This window comes from Gorilla gorilla, chromosome 13 (assembly GCF_029281585.2).
Source record: "Gorilla gorilla gorilla isolate KB3781 chromosome 13, NHGRI_mGorGor1-v2.1_pri, whole genome shotgun sequence".
Lineage (NCBI taxonomy): Eukaryota > Metazoa > Chordata > Mammalia > Primates > Hominidae > Gorilla > Gorilla gorilla.
Window position 1 is genome coordinate 17,734,838 of NC_073237.2, and position 21,825 is coordinate 17,756,662.

The 21,825-nt window shown below is 54.9% G+C and overlaps 2 pseudogenes; one reads left to right on the forward strand and one right to left on the reverse strand.

The window, feature by feature from the left end:
• Window positions 1-9,995: 9,995 nt before the first annotated feature.
• On the forward strand, window positions 9,996-13,141 carry LOC129524672 (palmitoyltransferase ZDHHC8-like; annotated as a pseudogene).
• Window positions 13,142-16,019: 2,878 nt separating this feature from the next.
• On the reverse strand, window positions 16,020-18,278 carry LOC115930180 (coiled-coil domain-containing protein 188-like; annotated as a pseudogene).
• Between the last annotated feature and the right edge of the window lie 3,547 nt (window positions 18,279-21,825).

The following is a 21,825-nucleotide window of genomic DNA, read 5'->3' on the forward strand; positions in this document are numbered from 1 at the left end:
TTTGGTTGTCAACTACCTGAAAAAAGTATCCTTTCAAGTCAACAGCTGCTGCAGTATTTTAAAAAATGGAAATGTAACAATACGGGTTAAATAAATTTTGACAAATTTATAAAATGGAATACTACAGTGACATTAAAATCATTTTAGACTGTTTAATCAAGATGGAGAAAACTACAATATTTTATTGAATAAAAAAAGAAATTATAGAGAAATCTTTTTTGGGTTTTTGAGACAGGGTCTTGCTCTGTCACCCAGGCTGGAGTGCAGTGGCACAATCTAGGCTCACTGCAGCCTCCACTTCCCACTCAAGTGATCCTCTGGTCTCAGCCTCCCAAGTAGCTGGGACTACAGGCAAGTGCAACCATACCCACCTAATTTTTTACTTTTTGTAGAGATGGGGTCTCACTATGTTGCCCAGGCTGGTCTGGAACTCCTGGGCTCAAGCAATACTCCTGTGTCAGCCTCCCAAAGTGCTGGAATTACAGGCATGAGCCACCACACCAGCCAAGAAATCAGATTGTATGAACCCAGCTTTATAAAACATAAACTAGTCACACATACTGGTGGTGGAGGGGGAAAAAACTGAGAGGAAATATACCAAAAATGGCATTAATGGGTAACTGTCAGACGGATTAGAATTCATTTTTACCTTTTTTCTTGATACATCTCTTAATTTCCAAATTTCCTGTAATTAATTAATATGTAATTTTAAAATAAGCAATAATTCATTTAGAGAATAGATTTAACATCTATATTCTCTAATTACTTTTGTTGGCAATAGTGTTCCTATTCCAAGTTCAAAAAAATTTAAAAAGAAGTGTTCAAATATTTTTTCTTATTCTTTTCTTTTCTTTTTCTTTTTTTTTTTTTGCCCAGGCTGGACTGCAATGGCGTGATCTCGGCTCACTGCAACCTCTGCCTCCCGGGTTAAAGCGATTCTCCTGCCTCAGCCTCCCAAGTAGCTGGGATTACAGGCATGCACCGCCACACCTGGCTAATTTTGTATTTTTAGTAAAGACGGGATTTCTCCATGTTGGCCAGGTTGGTTTTGAACTCCCGACCTCAGGTGATCTGCCGGCCTCAGCCTCCCAAAGTGTTGGGATTACACACCCTAGGCCATGTGCTTTCCTATGCGTCACCTCCATCCATCCTCAATAGCTCTGTGGCTTCGGCATTGCTATACCCATTGTGCATTTTTATGCGGGAAGTGGGGATTTGAAGTCATTTTGTTCTCCCAAGAAAACCCATGCTCTTGTCATGACCCCACATCAGACAGACTTCGGTTCAGATTCTGACTGTGACACTCATTAGCTGTGTGACCTTGGGCACATGTTTTAACTTCTCTGAAGCTCAGCTACTGGTACTAAAACAGGGGCAATGACAGAAAACGAGGTTATTAAAAGAATTGGAGAGTACACCTCTAGGGCTTTTTGATTGTAAACAACAGCAATATACTCTAGGGCTAACTTTGGAGAAGGATGGAAGACATTTATTAGAAGGATATGAATTAGCTCAAATAACTGAATGCAAAGCAAACAGCCAAGTCTTGGAAAGGGATGAGAGCCAGGCCAGCTGAAGAGATCTCAAGAATAGGGAGTTAACTGCCTTCCTTCTTCAGGGGATTCTTGACTGCATGAAGCAGCTCCGGTTGTTTTCAGTTCTGCGGCTCTCTGCTTGACACTCAACTTCCAGGAAGACAGGTCAGACTGGACGAGGCTGGGCCATGTGCTGCCTTCCTCATGGATGGAGAGCAAGGTGCCTCCATCCCCATGCCCACCAGGCCTGCATGCTGTGGGGAAAAGGTAGTTTCCACAACAGAAGCTAAGATGTAGACACTGTTACCAGGCAAGGGGGTCTGAATGCTGGGCAGGCTAAAGCCACAGTTGTCCACCGCGGAGCTGATGCAGTCAGACATCCCAGCCCAGGACCTGGCACAAGGGAGTGGCTCCATAAATGCTTGGTTTTGCTGGTGGTGTTTTCACCTGACCTCCTGCGAGACAGCAATTCCAGACCAGTAAATCACCGTGTAACAGTACATCTAGAAATCCTAGCTCAGCATTCTTCATAGGCGTGTCATGTTGTGATACACACAGAAGATGGTATTTGAGCAGCAAATATCTGAGGTAAACTGACAAGGTGCTCCTGCAGGAGGAGACTGGCTGGGAGGCTGTGGCCACCCCAGCCCTATCTGGCAGCCCTGGGAGCTCAGGGACTCAATACTGCACTTATGGGCGATGCACCCGTGAAGAAGCCCAATTAGATGATAGAACTTCAGGCCCCCCGCTGACCGCCATTGCCTTGGTCCCAGCTCTGCCTGGCCCTCCCTTAGTCCTCCAAAAGTTTGAAAGAGGGTCCCCATGAGGACCGAGGCCTGAGGCCCAGTAGAGTCAGCAGTGGTATCTCCGCCTTTGCCCCACCGATGACTGCCAGCTGTCTTCTGTCCACTAGCTCCTTAGGGCTTTCATTGTCAGGAAGTTCAAGCTTTTCAGGAAATAAAAAGGAACCTCTTTTTATTTTTTTTATTTTTGAGACAGAGTCTTGCTCTGTCTTCCAGGATTGAGTGCAGTGGCATGATCTTGTCATGACCCCATATTCCAAGTTCAAAAAAATCAATAAATTAGGTCCAAGTGATTCTTCTGCCTTAGCCTCCCAAGAAGCTAGGATTATAGGCACCTGCCACCATACCTGGCTAATTTTTGTATTTTTAGTAGAGACAGGGTTTCGCCCTGTTGCCCAGGGTGGTCTTGGTCTCCTGACCTCAGGTGATCTGCCCACCTTGGCCTTTCAAAGTGCTGGGATTACAGATGCGAGCCACCGTACCCGGCCCCAACCATGCATTTTTTACTTTGCTAGCTAGTGGCAGATAGCTGATCAAAACTGGTTTAAGTCAAAAACAAAAACAAAAACAAAACTGAGCATAGTGGCTGAGGCCTGGAATCCTAGCACTTTAGGAGGCTGAAGTGGGAGGATCACTTGAGCCCTGGAGTGCAAGGCTGCAGTGAACTATGATTGTGCCACTTGCACTCCAGCCTGGGCAACAGAGCAAGACCCTGACTCTAAAAAAGAAAAAAAAATCATTTTTTAAGTAATATATAATGGCCTAGGAAAATTCCTAGCCTATTAAGTAGAAAAGTAGATTGCAAAGCAGTTTGATCAAATTTTGTTAAAAAGATAATACAGAAAAAGAAGCTATATGACACATGTACACAGAAAAATACAAGAAAACACATACATCAAAATGGTCACAATGATATGCTGGTGAAGATAATGGGTATTTTTATTTTTTGTACTTTTCTCTATTTAAAAAATTCTTTTACAATGAAGATGAGTTACTTTTGAAATCAGAAAATTGGCCAGGCATGGTGGCTCACGCCTGTAATCCTAGCACTTTGAGAGGCTGAGGCAGGCGGATCACCTGAGGTCAAGAGTTTAAGACCAGCCTGGCCAACATGGTGAAACCCTGTCTCTACCAAAATACAAAAATTAGCCGGGCATGATGGCGGGTGCCTGTAATCCCAGCTACTCAGGAGGCTGAGATGGGAGAATCGCTTGAACCCAGGAGATGGTGGTTGTGGTGAGCCGAGATCACGCCACTGCACTCCAGCCTGGGCGGCTGAGTGAGTCTCCATCTCAAAAAAAAAAAAAAAAAAAAAAAGAAATCAGACAAATTTTTTTCTTTTTTTGAGATGGAGTTTCGCTCTTGTTACCCAGGCTGGAGTGAAATGGCGCTATCTCGGCTCACTGAAACCTCCGTCTCCCGGGTTCGAGTGATTTTCCTGTGTCAGCCTCCTGCGTAGCTGGGATTACAGGCATGCGCCATCACGCCCAGCTAATTTTGTATTTTTAGCAGAGATGGGGTTTCTCCATGTTGATCAGGCTGGTCTCAAACTCCTAACTTCAGGTGATCCGCCCGCCTCGGCCTCTCAAAGTGCTGGAATTACAGGCATAAGCCACTGTGCCCGGCCCAGAAAGTATTTTTTAAATTGAAAATAAGACAGCATACTCCACAAATCTTTTACCAGCTCCACTGTGGACTGAATTAGATGATTCTCCCTATTGTTTGCTATGTGTCCAGTTATTTCTGGGCACTCTCCACCTCCCCAGGGCACTGCCCATCTCTCCAACCCAGGACCATTTCTCAACCTACTGCTCCTTCTCCTACTAGCGGGGCGGACTTTCCAACATGATCACCTACATTTCGCTGTAGATGGGATCCACTTGCATTCTCTGAGGTGCTCAGGCAGATTCCTTCCTTACGGGAGGAGGTCTGATATTTAATCACCCCATGCGCTAAGTACACACTTCATGTGCGATCCATCAGGATAACCCCACACAACCTGCCAGTTCTTTGTTTGTAGTGGGTGCCCAATAAATTTTTGAATGCATAAATAAAGCACTCAGATAAACAGAGACATTTTAGAGCTCTCTGGGGATGAGAAAAGAGAGAGCTATGGGAGTGAGAATTAACTTGATTGACTATGGCTGGACCTGGCAAAGAACAACTCAGAAGTATTGGCCTCACAATTAGCTTGCTCAGGCTGCTTAATCAATATTAAAAGTTTCCTGCTCCCACACAATTTTGCTAGGCTCTCCAACCCTGTGAGGATGTCAACAGTTGAAAAAGAAGAAATAATGCGCCCAGCCTGTATTTGCAGGGGAGTGTTAAAACTGCCAGTGGAGCAGGATAGTTTGCTAAACAGCAAGTTGAGAACTTTCCCAAACTGGTCGGCAGCAGCATTGCACATAGAAGTCCCTTCTTCATTGACATGTGGCTAATTCTAGCCACCAGCCTTCCAGCGGTATGGGGCAGTTTTGTGGCCTTTTGCTATTGAATTTGCCAGATGTGTCCAAGACGCAGTCTCATGGGCAGAATATAAACAACAAACCAGTATAAAGAAGTCCATAGTGATTCTCACCCTTCATAGAAGTCTTCTTTGACTTGTTTTCTGGCCCCCTGTAAGCACTCCTTGTACCACACTCCCTAAACCCCATGGCTTAGGTTTTGCTATTTTGTATTTGTTTCCTCCTTCTCTGGTTGTTACATGTAAAAAGGTTGTGTTCAGGCAGGGGGCAGAAATTGCAGTGGAAAGAATGCAGTGTGGAAAGCCAGGCTCAGTTACTTACCAGCCTTGCTACCTTAGCCAAACAATCATGCTCTCTGAGCTGTAGTTTCCTTCCTCATCTGTGAATAGACTTCTACTAACTCTCCTCACATGACTGTTTTGAGACTGAAATGATATTATAGGTACAGAAATAAACGTAAACATAATATAAATGTATGAGGCCTGGCACAGTGGCTCACGCCTGTAATCCCAGCACTTTAGGAGGCCAAGGCAGGCAGATCACCTGAGGTCAGGAGTTCGAGACCAGCCTGGCCAACATAGTGAAACCCCATCTCTACCAAAAATACAAAAAATAGCCAGGCATGGTGGCACGAGCCTGTAATCTCAGCTACTTGGGAGGCTGAGGCACGAGAATCGCTTGAACTCAGGAGACAGAGGTTGCAGTGAGCTGAGATTGTGCCACTGTATTCCAGCCTGGGTGACAGAGTGTGACTCTGCCTCAAAATAAAATAAAATAAAATAGAAATAAAAATAAATAAGTAAATGTATGAGATTATCTTTCATCTGGCATGCAGTAGATTCTTAAGAAACTCAAGACAGTATTGCGTTGTGGAGTTATGGTGGGGGCACTAGATGTCAGACCTCTGTGTGCACTCGGGCAGATCAGTTTCACTAAGCTCTTGTGTTTTCCTCAGGAAGGCAAAACGGTACTAAGGGGAATAATAAGGAATATCACAGAATTGATATGAGGGTGAAGTTAAATAATGCGGGCAAAGCACTTCCCAACAGTACCTAGCACATAGTGAGCACTTAATAAATGTAAGCTGTGTCTGCTGCTGCTGTGGCCATCAGGGAGACAGGGAAATATGTCAATAAGAAATGTATATTGGCCGGGCACAGTGGCTCACGCCTATAATACCAGCACTTTGGGAGGCCGAGGTGGGCAGATCACATGAGGTTGGAGTTTGAGACCAGCCTGATCAACATGGAGAAACCCTGTCTCTACTAAAAACACAAAATTAGCCATGTGGGGTGGTGCATGCCTGTAATCCCAGCTACTCGGGAGGCAGAGGCTGGGGCAGGAGGATCACTTGAACCTGGGAGGCGGAGGTTGCAGTGAGCCAAGATCATGCCATTTCACTTCAGCTTGGGCAATAAGAGCGAAACTCCGTATAAAAAAAAAATTGTACATTGGGGCAGAGAGCATGGACAGTTGGGTTGTGGCAGGGCACAGAGTAGAAATGGGAGCTCAGTAAGCTAGCAGCTTCTGGCAATCAATCTGGAAGGCTTCATGGAGGGATGCACTTTCTAGAGCTCTTTGGATTGTAGTTGGATGATAAGTTGCCTGGAGCTTTTAGAACAGGCATCCCAGGCACCCTACATGATTTGGAAGCTGGTTGTGTGGGGGTGGGGTGATCACCTGTTGGGAGGTTGAAAATTTCTGAAATAAAGAAGGTGGAGCTGAAGCTTGGTAGCCAAAATGTAAGCCTAGCAGGCTGGTGTAAAACTCGAAAACAGAGCAGGTCCCAAGGAATGGTTAGAAAGTCTGAAATTTGGCTTGTAGTGTGGATGAAAGCACAACTGGTCATGTGTGGTTGAATGGTGTGTCACAGACTGAGTTAGGGACGAGCAATTTAGCAGTTATAGGTAGGGGTGAACAGTGGGGTTTGTTGCTGAAGGCAGGAATTGTGGACAGCTCATGGGGTGAATGAATTATTAATTGAAGCTTTGTCTGATTATGAGGAGGAAGGGAGAAGGAAGAGAAAGGGGTGCCTCATGGAGAAATAGAAATTATTAACTACTTGGAGGTGGGGGGCTCCACACATAAGAAGAATATTCTTCCCTAAGAGATGAGGGACCCAGAAAGAAGACTGGATTCACCTTTACCAAAGGTGGGGTTGATACTGTCGCTGAAAGTAGGTGTCAGAAAGTCTATCTACTTTCAACTAAAGTTCTTTAAGATGGTAGATCATGCCCCAAATTGAAGAATATTTGCAGGTATTGCTATTCCCGTGCAAGGGATGATAGGATCACACACCAAGTGTGTGAAGGCTGTTAGACACCAAGTGCAGTCCAGTATCCTCATTGGACCAGATGACGAAACTGAGGCTGAGGGTTGGACTTACCTGCTCAAGGTCATACAGATATATTTGGTTCAATTCACTCTATATTTTCTTTGTCTTTCTTTTTTTTGAGATGGAGTCTCACTCTGTTATACAGGCTGAAGTGCAATGGTGTGATCTCAGCTCACTGCAACCTCTGCCTCCCGGGTTCAAGCGATTCTCCTGCCTCAGCCTCCTGAGTAGCTGGGATTACAAGCATGCACCACCACATCTGGCTAAGTTTTTGTATTTTTAATAGAGATGGGATTTCACCATGTTGGCCAGGCTGCTCTTGAACTCTTGACCTCAAGTATTCAACACCGCCTGCCTCCGCTCCCCAAAGTGTTGGGATTACAGGGGTGAGCTACCGCGCCCGGCCAACAAGTTCCCTTTAAATCCATCCTCCCTTCTCTCTGCTGGCGTGCTTTGATATGCCCACCGGGTTTCTCCATTGGCCACTTCGTGTGGCTTCTCGCCCCTTCCAAGATTTCCATCCAATCACCTCTTTCCTGTCTCCCGTTGGGCTTTGGGGAATGTACCATATGGACCGTGCGGGGAGACGGAGAGGACGAAGGGTGTGGCGACAATTTATTTCTTTGCCTTTTGCACATATCCCATGAGATTCTGGCAAGGCTGAGCGTGCAGGTACCAATGGGGTCCCTGAGGACGGGAGGCGCCGTGCCAGTTCCCGAGGTGCACTGAGATCTCTCGCCCCCGAGGCTGGGATCCTGTGGTCCGGCTCGAGGGCCTCAACCCCCGCCCTTCCTTATGTCCGCCCCTCCCCCGGCTGCACCGCTGCTCTGGCTGCTACTTACCTCGACCGACGCGGGGGCTGCGGGACAGGCGGTACTGGCCGGTCAAAGTGACGCCGGCGCTGAGGGACACCGCAGCATGAAGCAGAGGTAAGGATGGAGCTTCGGGACTCCGACTCGCGCCAACTGCCCCCGGGGAGCCCCATCCTGCTCGCGCCAGAGCTGGGGGTCTCGGGCCCCGGGCTGGCCCCTGCGGGCGACTCTGGAGCGGGTGGCCCCGCGAGCGGACGTGCGCCGAGTCTCCCGCCCGGGCAGCGCCGAGACCCGGAACCACCGCGGCGCGGTCGCCTCCTTCCAGCGGCGCTTGTAGCCCTGCGCCCGGCGTGGGGGCCGCGAGGAAGCCCCCGCCCCGCGTGCCCGTGTGGTCACCTCCCGCCGGAGGATGCGTGGCCAGGTGCGCCGGCGGGTCGGGAGTTCTGGGGCGGCGGGCGCGGAGAGGCCGCCCGCTTCAGGCGGGAGGCGGAGGAAGGAGGCTTAGCCCTTACCCTTAGCCCGGCGTTGGGCGGGGGTGCTTTTTGGGGCGGGGGAGGTCTCTGTCTTTAGCCGGGTCCGCAGGCTCGCGGCCTAGGCTCCGCCGGATCCTGCCTTCGCGGCCCGGCCCCCGGGGCCACCCGGTCCTGCTCTCCCGGCCTGGCAGTGGCGTGCGCCAAGGGTGGGCTCCTGCGACCCTGGCAGGTAGGTGGCCGAGAGAACCCTGGCGCGCCTTTACATTTGTGAGGGCGGTGGGCGCGGCCTGGCGATGGCAGCCGCCTTCGCCTCTGGTCCCCTTACCTAGCTGCCTTCCGAGCGGTCCGCGCTCTTGGAGGTCTCCCGGGCACATTGGAAATTCCCAGCTTAGAAACCACCTTGAGGAGCCCTACACGGAGCCGGGCTTGCCTGGCCTAGCAGAAAGCTGGCCGCTGCCGGGAGCCTCCGTCTGGCATAAGGCACTGGTGAGCCGCCACCCCGCTTGCTCAGTAGGTAGCCGGGACGAAGGGGTCTGGCAGGCCCCTCAGGCAAGGCCTCTGTGCCACATCCCGTTAAGGGGCGGGGACCAGCTCCGTATCTTGGCTGGTTTTCCTGACTCTGAATGCAGAGAAAGTATATCCAAGAGTTCAAACCACATTTGTGTTCTTTTAATGGTGTTTAGTGCGGATGCTAATTGTGATTTATGTGAAATGGGTTGATGCAGACGAATGAAGGTCAACTGTAGACAGGTGGACAGCTTTTTTTTTTTTTTTTTCTCTAAGCTTCTTTTTAGTGGGATGTGCATGGAGAGGATAACATTTGAATATCAGGCCACCAATGTGTATTTGGTCCCATCTGACACTTTGCTCCGTAGACAGTCGTTGTACCCCAGGGATGAGGATGAACTAGGTTTTAAGCTGAGAAAGACATCTTCTTACAGTCGCTGCCACCTGCGGTAAAGCTCCGCCTTCTGGTTACCTGGCTGCACACAGGCCAGTTCATTGTGGTTGCCTTCTGCCGTGAGCACATCGCTAGGGCTTCTAGGGGATGCTGTTCATTCCTTATTTGATTGCCAGATGTAATTCTCAGGTCAGCAATACAGCCCCAGATTGTTCGAGTCCTATAGTGAGTTTTTCTTGTGCTCCAGGTTTTAAAACCTGGCGCCCAGGGCGCCATCCCTCTTTCTGGGCCACCCGGCCTTCTGGGCAGGCCTGTGGCTGGGCCCGTGCACCTAGACCAGCCCCATCCCTGGGGACCTCTCCCCTCAGGATTGATGTCCTTCCTGGAGAGAGTCACATGGTGGAGCAGTGAGTCTAGGCTCCTTGTCAAGGGTCTGAGTCTGCAGGCATGCAGAGGCCATGCCTCTCAGGAGGCGGTAGCCCTGCTTGGAGATGAGGGCTCCAGGTATGTCATCTTCCTGGGACTCCTGGGTCCAGTGGGGGATTGGGTCTGGTTGGCCAAGTGCATTGAGCCCACATTGGCCCTGATCCCCTTCTGGCTTTGTGGTTCCTGAGGCTCTTGTCCCTAGCCCAAGCCCAAGCCCATGCCCACGTGCCCATCAAAGAGGCTAGATGAGGCCCCTCCTCCCTGTGGCTGCCCTGAGTGGTAGGCCCCTGGGACTGCGTAGCTCAAAAGGTTGAGCCCTGGGTGTCTGCAGTAGCCAGCTGTGGCCTCCCTCCCGATGCAGAGCCCCTGCCCCTCAGCCATGGATGCTCAGGGACAGGGCCATGGGTCACTATGTGGCTCTTATGGCTCCTTGAGGCCCAGTTCCTGAGGCCACGGTACCAGTGTGGCCCCCGTGGGTGCTGACTGGCAGCTGCAGGCAGGGTAGCAGGTGGGCAGTGGTGAGAATGCCTTCTCCCTACAAGTTCCAGGCCCCGATTCCCTGATCCTGGGGGACGACAGCATCCATAGCCTGGACTTTGTGTCGAGCCGAGCCTGGACCTCCCTGACTATGGGCCCGGGGGCCTGCACGCAGCCTACCTGCCATCCCCACTGCTCAGCGCCTCTGATGCCTTCTCATTGCTTTGCCCTCCCTGAGCCTCAAGGCCTCAAGCCGGCAGGGGGGGCACCACGTGGCCCTGCAGCCCCTGTGCTCCGAGGGTGGGCCCCCCATGCCCCACCCTAGCATCTTTGCCCCCCCATGCACTGCACTGCCCCCCCATGCCACGAACTGCCCAACCACAATGGCAGCCTGACCTACAATAGTGTGCTCAACCCTGGCTCGCCTGGTGGCCACGCCTGCCTCTCCCATCCAGCAGTTGGCGTGGCCAGATACCACTCGCCCTACCTGCACCCTAGGGCAACGGGCGACTCACCACGGCCCCTGCCCCACAGCTTCAGTCCCGTGCTGGGCCCCCGGCCCTGGGAGCCCTCACCTGTGCTCTACGACAACCTGTCCAAGACCATCATGGCATCCATCCAGGAGCGCAAGGACAGGGAGGAGCGTGAGCGCCTGCTGCACTCCCAGGCCGACTCACTGTTCCGCGACTCAGGCGTCTATGACGCTCCCAGCTCCTACAGCCTGCAGCAGGCCAGTGTGTTGTCCGAGGGCCTCCGAGGTCCTATGCTGTGCTACAGCTCTAGAGATGACCTTGTGGCCTGGCCCAGCCTCGGCGGCGCCCGCAACCCTGCCCTGCAGACGTCATTGTCCTCACTGTCCAGCTCTGTGAGCCGTGCACCGCGGACGTCGTCCTCCTCCCTGCAGGCTGATCAGGCCAGCAGCAACACCCCGGGGCCCCGGCCCAGCAGTGGCTCACACAGGTCACCCGCACGCCAGGGCCTGCCCTCCCCACCCGGCACTCCCCACTCACCATCCTACATGGGCCCCAAAGCTGTTGCCTTTGCTCACACTGACCTCTCAGAGCCACCGCCCTTGCTGACCATGCAGAGGTGGGTGCCGGGAGGTGCGGGTGGGCTTCCTGGCACAGGGCAGCTGTCCAGCCGTCTCCAGGGGCCCTCTTGGCTGGGCACTCATAGGTCATCCCAGGGGCCTGAGCTTTTCTCTGGGGATGGGACAGGGAGGATGCGCCTCACCCTGACTTGAAGGCCTTGGCTAGCCTGTGTGGCTCAGCTCTGAGGATGTCCTGGGCACGCTCTGGGGACAGGGTATGAGAATTTGTGTCCTGATCCCAATGACTTGTTCTTCCAATGCTGGCACGGACCCAGCATGTGGGAGGCCATGGGGCTTTCTCTTTGGGGCCAGTATCACGTGGCAGCCTGGGCCTCCTTCAGGCTGTGGCTCTGGCTTTCTGGGTCACAGTGGCCCTGTCTACCCAGTGCTTTCCCTGGGCCTGCTTTGCTGCATCTCTAGGAGGCTGGGGCTGAGGACATTACCTAGCAGCAGAATGTGCCACCCTGGGCGGCCAGGCCCTGGCCCTCCCTGTGGGACATAGTTCTAGGAAGCAGGGGCTTCCCTGCTCGTAGGTGGGGAAACTGAGGACTGGAGAAAGCAGGCTGGCTCCAGGCACCCAGCAGGTTGGTAACTGAGAAAGCAGGGTCAGCTGGCTTGCAGGCCCAGGCCCAGGTAGGAGAACTGCATACCTGTTGGGGCCAGGACACATGCCGTGGACGCATGGTGTCCTCATGGCATCTGTCGTCTGTCACCCCATCTGGGCCTGGAAACCTCAAGCACAGGCTCAGCTGTTTCCTGTTGTCAGATGCGGCCCCAGGGGGAGAGCCCAGCCCCACCCAGGCCAGCCCAGGCCACTTGGCCACAAAGGGGCTGAGAGCACAGCAGTCCAGCCCTGAGGAGGCCTCCCCTACCCCACAGGGTAGGAGTCTGTTCAGCTTTTGTGGAGTTGGGGAGGAGACTGCCATTGGGAGTGATGAGTGGGGAGCCCGAGACCTAGAAGTGGGCAGCATTGCAGTCAGGCAGGGATCGCAGCCCGGGGACAAAGGGCTCTCGCCTCCAGAAAGTTTAAGCAGCAAGGATAGAGCTGCTGTTGGTCAGCGCTGGTGGGCAGGAGGGCAGCCCCTCATTTTCCTGAGAGAGAGCAGGAATGAGGCCAGGCAGAGTGGCCGGCCGGGCTCCCAGTACAGAGCAGGGCAGGGGCTCCATTCAGTGCCCACCTGGCTGCCCCATGCTCTCTGGCCAGTGCTGCCTAGGGACCCAGGGACTCCGGAGTGTGGTGGCAGTTCTGATGATACCTGTCTCTCCTGAGATGGCACAGCCACTCCCCAGGCAGGCTCTGCATCTCCCTCCTACTTTCTGGGTGAACCCTCCGAGCCTAGAGGGCAGGGACTGCCCGGGTCCCCATGACATGGCTACACCAGTCCAAGTCTGCGTCATCTCTGTCCTGCTGCCTCCTCCGTCCTCTGTCCCCGTGTTCGTGTGTTCACCGTATGCATGTGTGTATGTGCTTGTTCTGATGTAGGGACCACCCTCAGCTGAAGACTTCCCCAGGTAAGCTTAATGGGCAGTCCCTGGGCCTGGCCCGGCTGGGACCTGCCACAGGCCCCCCAGGGCCCTGTGCCACATCTACATGGCACACGCTGGTTAAGAAGGTGTCTGGCATGGGTGGGACCATGTACGAGATCTCGGTGTGAGGACTGACCGCCACCCATCCGCCATGGTGCCACGGGGACCAGGACCCCGCAGCGCACCCCCCCTCCCCACCAACTTCTCTGCCCCAGGGACCCAAGGCCACCCCAGCCTGGTGTGGGCCCATCGGTGGGAGAGAGTGCCACACCGCCACAGCTTGCCCCAAGCACTCTGCCTGCCCGTCCACTCATCTGCCCATGGGGAAGTCGGCTCACTGGGCCAAGGGCCACTGGGCTGGTCTGTGTCTGGGCCTGTCCCATGGCTGGGGCAGTGAGGGGGCCCAGTCAGCCTCTTTGGGGCACCTTCTCTCAGCCAGGCTCGGCCCACTGCCATCACCCATGCACCCCAGGTCATCGCCAGGCCAGCCCCCAACGGTCCCCTTACGGATGGGTCCCAGAGATTGACAGAGGCACCCAGGGCCCCCACCATCCTTCTGACAGAGCCTGTGGGTTCCTGGACCAAGTGTCCCCAGCCAGGCTACTCCTAACCCGTTGCCTTTCACGGACCCCACTGGAAGCTTGTAGCTTGGCAAGGCCGATGCTTCTGCTCTGGCCTGCTCTGGGTGGTGGTGGATAGGTGGACAGATGGCCAGCCATGTGTCAGTGCTCCGGCCATCGCCGTCCCTTTCATCAAAGCCTGAACCTTTGTTTATGCTCTTATGGGAGGCAATGGAGCAGGTGGGAGCAGGCACTGGGGTGATGCTGCCACGGGGCGTGTGACATCCAGAGCCCACTTCCCAGCCCTCAGGCCCTCCCTGTCAAACTGGAGAACCCCGCCCCAAGGCATGCCACGTCCCCAGCCCCGGCCTGGCTGTGGTGCTCAAGCCATGGGAAAGCACACTGGGGAGGGGTCAGTGCTTCCCTTGGTGTCAGGGACCTGAGATTAAGTTCACAACAGCGTCCACTTGTGTTGTTTCTGTCTTATGTTTTTATATCTACATCTGTATATCTATAATTTTATTAAAAAAGAAAAAGTTATTTTGATTCTTTCCTTGGGCAAGGCCAGGGTTGTTTCTGCGGACTTGGGCTGAGTCAGAGGCTTGGGAGGAGGGGGTGGCTGATGGTCTGTGGCTGGGAAGTGTGAGGGTTTCTCGCCTTGGGTCTGCATCAGTTCTGGCAGTGACAGGGTGTTTGGGGAAAAGACTTGGGTCTGCCGCTGCCCACAGCATAATCCCAGGAACCCGAGAGCTTGGGGAGATGAAATGGGGGTGCATAGGGGCCACCTGCTGGCTCAGGGCCCTGTAGGGCCTGCTGAACCTGCTGGAACTCTCCTGCCTGCCAAATGCCAGGGGCAGCGCTGAGGGAGTGTGAGGGGTGCACAGCTGTTCGGGTCTGAGACATCCTGGGCTGGAGCTATCTCAATGCGGGAGGAGTGTGAGCTCTAGGGCCCCGAAGCTGGCGCCGTGCTGACCAACTTTCTGCTGCTCTCTCATGGATGCCACAGCCCACAGGGGGTGGATTGGCACCTGCACCCGTGGATGGGGGTGGTGTGGCCAGCCTTGGGTGCCTTCTGGGCTGCACCTGTGCTACCTTGGCCACCCGGAGGACCACCCACCACTGCGGGCCCCCTGGAGCCTGGTCGCCGGGGCACCCCCATGCGGGGCCATGTGCTGCCTGCCCTTGGCTGCCTCCAGTCTTTTCCCCAGCCTCTCCGGGCCCCGGGCCCTAGCAGGATGACAAGTAGGTGGCTCTGGGGTCCGGGACAGCCCAGCTGGGGACCCAGGAGGTCAGACTGTCATGGATCCTGGGGCAGGGCTGGGGGTGGGCTGGGCTCTCTGCTCCACCAGCCACAGCTTGACAGACTCCCAGCCTGCCAGTGCCCGAGACCCTGTGTCCATGTGACCTCAGGGAGTCTCCCACCTGCTGCAGGGGGCCCAGCACCCCACAGGGGGCAGCCCCATTGCTGTGGGGACCAGCATGACCTTTTCCCAGCCTCCCTGCCCAACCAACCTCTTTAGACTAAGCCACTTCCTCCTCTAGGAGCCCAGGCCTCCATGGATTCGGCTGGGTGGGGGGGTCTCAGGTTGCCCCCGAAGGTCTCTGCACTCCTCCTTCCCTTCCCCTGACACATGAACAGATGACTTAACTTCCTGGAGCCACCAGCCTGGTGAGCCATTGGCCCCTGGCTGCCACCAAGGTCCTGTGGTCATGGCCAGCTCTGCCTGAGCCCCACTGGGGCTGCCTGCACCCAGAGATGATGCTGCTGGGAGCTCAGAGGGCCCGAGGCCCAAGTCCTGTGTCCTCTAGCAGTGGTACAGCCTATGGCAGTGTGGCATCCCGGCCAGCCCTTCTCCAGCACAGGGTCCCTGTCCCTGGTTTACCTTGGGCTGCGGCTCTATTTCTCCCATTTGGGGATGAGAACGCCACAAAACCATTCTCTATTGTTCTTAAGGGTACCCCTGCTAATTAATTCCCCAGATACAATTTTTGGTGTTGATCTCCACCGTTCTGTCTACCAGTGTGGCCCCCTGGACTGGACAGGGCCCTGGGTTGGGGAGGTGACAGGACCTGGGCAGGGTGGGTGGTGCCAGGAAGGGAGGGGGGTTGCATGAGGGGCATGAGGTCAGTGGATCAGCAGGTTCAGCGCTGAAAACCTGACCTCTGAGGTCCCCGGGAGGACCTGGCCCAGGGGGCAAGACCTGAGGACCCCCCAGTCCTTACTGCTATTGCTTTTCAGTGGAGACCCTCCTAAGATGCCTTGGGGGTTCAGAGCCCTGTGCAGAGGGGCTGCCTTCTGGAGGGCAGGTGGGATGTGGGGTGGGAAGCCGGCCCTAAGCTGGGGTCTCCACCCTGAGGGACCCTCGCTGCCGTATCGTCCCGGTGTCCCTTCCCCAATTTCCACAGAGACGTGCTCACCGGCTACATATGTCATGATTCTATGTCCAGCCACAGGCCCAACCCTCAGGACAGACCCTGCCTCCACCCTTCTCTGCAGCTTCTGGCAGGGATGGTGCACAGTGGTGCCGTGTGCAGGGGGCTGGTGCAGCCACCGGGCATCTGGGGTAGCGCTGGTCGCCTGGCCACCTCCTCGCTGGGGCCACTGGGCCTCCGGCCTAGAAGAACAGGAAGCCATCCACCTCAAGGCACAGGAGGGGGTCCAGCAGGGCCCGGAGCTTCCAGACGGTGGCATGGCTCAGCAGGGGCAGCACCAGTCCCTCAAAGGGCCTGGGGTTCACCATGTACACATAGGCAACCAGCAGGGTGCCCAGCAGCAGCCTCAGGATCAGCAGCCTATGGGCAGCGACAGTCAGGGCCAGGGACACGCAGGGGGCCTGGGGTCTGGGCTCTGCCACACAGTCACCTACCAGAGCTGGCCTGCCAGGCCCTTGGAGCTTTCCAGCTTTGGCCTCCCTTTCTGTTGGGGAGGGGAGCCCAGCCCGAGGGTCCAGGCTGCGGGCAGGGATCCCTGGTTTGGGAAACCCTCCTCAGACAGGGCTCCCCCCACCGCAGCCCTGGCCCCTTCCTCCTGGACAGGCTCCTGCAGCCACTTTGCAGATGCTCCCCACCCTGGACCTGTTCTGCTGGAGCTCATTTTTCCCCCTCGCCCAAGGAGGGTGCTGGGAGGGGGGCTGGTCTCCGGACCCAGAGTGGGGCATGGGGGGCTCACTGCCATGCTCGCCACCTGCGGCTCCTTCCTGGCCTGAGTGTGGCACTGGGCCCGTTCCCTGCAGAGGCCTCACTGTCAGGACCCCATGCCCTCCACCCCCAGCCTGGCACCCACCCCTGGCTCAGTGCTATGGAGGTGGGGGGGGGGTCAAGGATGTATCTGCCTTGTCCTGACCAGGACCCCTTCCGAGACCCTGCTCAGTCAGCCCAGCCCCTGACCCTGTGTTACCTGAGAATCCCCAGCTGGATGTTCTCCATCTGGTCCAGCATGCCCCAGATGTCCTTCTTGAGGTTCTGGGGGCCAGAGGAGGTAAGCACATTAGGCCCCTGGCCCTGCCCTCCCCGGCCTCTCGCCCACCGGGCCCCATCCTTCTGGGTGCTGCCCTGTGGGGACCTACCAGGAACCCAATGGCCTGGTTGTTCAGGGCCATGGGCATCTCAGGCACGTTGTCCCATGCCTGGAAGAAGGTGGGGTCATGCCTGAGGAACAGAACCCACTGGGGGGGCCGGCAGCACCCCTCCCCCTCAGCCAGGCGGACACCTCTCTGATGACCATCTTCTTCCTCTCAAAGCACAGGCGGATCTGCTGCAGCTCGTTCTGAGGGTGGGGCCCAGGGTGGGCTTGGGCAGCATCAGCAGGGTGGCTGGTACCTCCCCGCTGGGCCCACTGGCCTGCTGCATGAAGACCTCCCTCCCTAGTGAACCCCTCAGGCCCACCTGGAGTGTTGCATGAAGCTTCCTCCCCCCACAGCCCCTCCCCCAGGCCCACCTGGGACTGCTGCATGAAAGCCTTTTGCCCCTGGGACAGCTGCCGCCACAGCAGCTGCAGAGGTGCCCTGTTCCCCAAGGGCTGCGTGCCAGCCAGGTCGGGGGGCTGTGGGAGAGCCCCCAGATCATCCCCAAGGCTGTGGGCTAGTGGGGCGTTGGCTGCATGGGATCTCTGGGCCCTGTACTTACCCAGGCCAGAGCAGTGCAGCTTGAGTGTTCGGGACACAGGGGCAGGAACTGCTGCCCTGGCCCCAGGAGGGCCCCCAGCTGCTCCCGAAGGTCCTGGTTCTGCCTTTTCTGGGGTGGGGGGCAGAGAGAGGGGACTGCCTGTCATGGCCACTCCTGGGGCTGGGGCTGGGGCAGGGGCAGGGGCAGGGGTGTGGGCAGGGGCAGGGGTGCCAGGTGATAGGTGGGTGCTCACCAGGCTGTGGTTCTCCTGCTCCAGGAAGGACTCTTCTGCAGAGCCCAGAGGCCCACACTGAAGCTGGGACAGGGCTGCCTTGGGCAAGGCCAGGGCCCCTCCCTCCGGTGACAGGGGTGGGCATGGGCAGGGTCTGAGCCCCAAACCAGTGAATCCCCCATGCCTGGGAGCCCCCTGGTTCGACCCTGGGTGCAGGGGCCAGCCCCACCCGAGCCCTGACTCCAGGTCTCCTGGTCTCAGCCCCTCAGGGTTTCTCGCTCTCTGCTCCTCACTGGACAGAAAAGATCCTGGCAGCCTCGCCCTCCACCCTGGGTCCCCTCCCCCCTCCCCACACCCCTGGGACTGGGTAAGGTCTCTGGGACTGCACTGAGTGAGCAGAGGAGATGGGGCCCAGGCAGGGCCACCCTACAAATCCCTGTCAGTGCTGGTCCAGGCCTCCATGACTGCTGGAGGCTGCGGTTGGGGGACACTGAGGGTGGGGGTGGCTGCAGGGGCCCAGGGTTTTCAGCCCCTCCATCCCTCCCTGCAACCCCTCTTGACCCCAGGTCCAGGCTCTGGCCTGACCCGACCTGCTGCCCTTTATTGAGGGCTCTGGGTGACCCACTGGCTCCCAGTCACTAAGGCCTGGGTGCAGCCAGGGAGGTCACAGTGGGCCCCTTCCACCTGGTCCTGAAGCTGCCCCGCCTGATGACCTCACTGCCTCTGATGTGCTGACCCACCATGTGAGTTTTTTTCTTTCTTTCTTTTTATGGGAAAGGGCCTTGCTCTGTCACCCAGGCTGGAGTGCAGTGGCACAATGGTGTCTCATTGCAGCCTCCAATCCCTGTGCTCAGGCAATCCTCCCATCTGAGCCTCCCAAGTAGCTAGGACTACAGGTGTGTGCAACCATGCCCCGCTAATTTTTAAATTTTTTGCAGAGATGGGGGGGTCTCCCTGTGTTGCCCAGCTGGTCTCAAACTCCTGGCCTCAAGCGATCTCTTGCCTCAGCCTCTGAAAGTGTTGGGATTATGGACATGAGCCACTGCACCCAGCCTGGTTATTTTTCTTAAGATGTAAAACAGATAATACACACACAGTGTGGATTCAAAAAATACCAAACAATAAAAATGGCACCCAAGCCTTTCCCACTTCTGTCTCCTGTCCCTGCAGCCAGGAGCCGCCTCTTTAAGCTCCTCCTGGAGGTGGGCTGCCATCCCCTGCCCCTCATCCCCACGGAAGAGGTCATTCTGTAGCCCAGCTTTTATTTTCACCTAATGTATCTCTGAGGTTTTAAAACATTCTTTTCTAGCTATGTATTGAACATTTATTTTATGCCAGATCCAGTACATGCCATTGTTATCCTCTGTTTACAGGTGGGGAAGCTGAGGCAAGAAGCCCTTTAGTCACTTGCTGAAGGCCACGCTGTTACCCGTGGGACCGGATTTGGGCAGCCGAAGAGCACTCATCCGACAGTGGGGCCGGATTCACGCCCCGAGCCCATTCCCTCCTGCTCCCTGGTGCTCCTCATGCCATCGGCCCCACTGCCTCTCACTGCCCATGAGTCCCTGTGCCCATGTCCTCCTTCTTGAACCCCTCAGCCCTCAGTTAATCCTCAGAAAGCTGGCTCGGAGAAGTCCTTGTGTGGTAGGAACAGAGCTGTTCCCTCCTCTCCCAGTGTCCTGGCCCCGCTGCAAGGTGACTTTGCCTCCTACATCAAGAGGCAGGTCCCAGTCTCCACCCCTGGGCTATGGGCTGGCCTGGGAAGCACTTGGCCAATGGGCTCCTAAGCTGCTGTGGGCAGAGGTTGGCACAACACTTGTGTGCTGGGTCTGGACCTCTCTTGCTTGGCTCTGTGGACTGTCTTCCCTGCAAGAGGCCTGGGCTGGGCTGCAGGATGAGAGGCCATGGGGCAGGAGAGGCTTCTGTTGTCCTGGCCGGTCCCCAGCTGCCTGAAGATGGGTGGACAAGCTGAGCGAGAACCCCAGAGAACTGGCCCATGTGGCAGGAAAGTTTCCGGCCATGTACCACCAAGCCCCGGGCTGTCATGGTTGTTTTGCTGCTGAGTTTTGGAGTGGGCTGTGACGTGGGAGGAGACATTGAGAGACCTTGCCAGGCACGGTGGCTCATGCCTGTAATCCCAGCACTTTGGGAGGCCGAGACAGGCAGATCATGAGGTCAGGAGATCGAGACCATCCTGGCTAACACAGTGAAACCCCATTGTTGCGGGAAGTCAGGGACCCCAGACGGAGGGACTGGCTGAAGCCGAGGCAGAAGAACATAAATTATCAAGATTTCATGGACATTTATTAGTTCTCAAAATTAATACTTTTATAATTTCTTATGCCTGTCTTTACTGCAGTCTCTGAACATAAATTGTGAAGATTTCATGGACATTTATCACTTCCCCAGTCAATACTCTTACAATCTCCTGTCTTTAATCTCTTAATCCTGTCATCTTCATAAGCTTAGGATGTATGTCGCCTCAGGACCCTGTGATGATTGCGTTATCTGTACAAATTGTTTGTAAAACATATGTTTGAACAATATGAAATCTGGGCACCCTGAAAAGGAACAGGGTAACAGCAGTTTTCAGGGAACAAGGGAGATAACCATAAGGTCTGACTGCCTGCAGGGCCGGGCAGAACAGAGTCATATTTTTCTTATTGCAGAAAGCAAATAGGAGAAATATTGTTGAATTCTTTTCCCAGCAAGGAATAACCCGGGGAAAGGAATGCATTCCCAGGGGTAGGTCTATTGATGGCCGCTCTGGGAGTGTCTGTCTGATGCGGTTGAAGATAAGGGATGAAATACGCCCTGGTCTCCTGGACTACCCTCAGACTTTCCAGGATTAGGAAATTCGAGCCTGGTGAATTCTAGTCAGACCGGTTGTCTGCTCTTGAACCCTGTTTCCTGTTAAGATGTTTATCAGTGACAATTCGTGCCCAGTGGGACATGGAACCTCATCAGTAATTCTAATTTTGCCCTCGCCTTGTGATCTGGCTCTGCCTCTCTGCCCTTGTGATCTTTTATTGCTCTTGGAAGCATATGATCTTTTGACCCACTCCCTATTCATACACCCCTCCCCTTTTGAAATCCCTAATAAAAACTTGATGGTTTTGCAGCTCAGGTTGCCATCACGGTCCAACAATATGTGATGACACCCCCAGAAGCCCAGCTGTAAAATTTCTCTCTTTGTACTCTCTGTTTCTCAGACCAGCTGACACTTAGGGAAAATAGAAAAGAACCTACGTTTAAATATTGGGGATGGGTTCCCCCGATACCTTGTCTCTACTAAAAATACAAAAAATTAGCCAGGCGTGGTGGTGGGCACCTGTAGTCTCAGCTACTCGAGAGGCTGAGGCAGGAGAATGGCATGAACCTGGGAGGCAGAGGTTGCCGTGAGCCGAGATTGTGCCACTGCACTCCAGCCTGGGTGACAGAGCGAGACCCCATCTCAAAAAAAAAAAAAAAAAAAAAAACAAGAGAGGCCTCACAGGACTAGAAGCATCTTACCCTGACCTCACACCTGCTGGACATTGGGCTGAGGAGAGAATCGGGGAAGAGGGCATTTTCCCACAGGACTGAAAGGCCAGTCGTGGTTCTTGGTGGTGAGAGCTAGCCAGGCCGCTGGCCTTCTCCCCTGAAGCCTGCAGGGTCCCTTCTGATCCCTGCACCACTGGGGGTCACACCAACTGCGGGTGTTTCCTCACCGCGCTGGGCACTTGGTAAGCACGTTCTGCCTTGAGACCTGGCATTTCTTTGATAACATTTCTTCTCGTTTCCTGCTCATTCTGGAACTCCTATCAGTCAGATGTTGGGCCTTTTGAATAGATCCTGTGAGTCTTCTTTCTACCTTTGCTTATAGATAAGACTTTCCTTGAATCCAAACACACACACTCACTCTCTCTCTCTGCTTTTTAAAAAATTGGTTTTGGGGCTAGATGTAGTGGCTTACACCTGTAGTCCCAGCACTTTGGGAGGCTGAGGCAGGCAGATCACTTGAGGTCAGGAGTTCCAGACCAGCCTGGCCAACATGGTGAAACCCCGTCTCTACTAAAAATATAAAAATTAGCTGAATGTGGTGG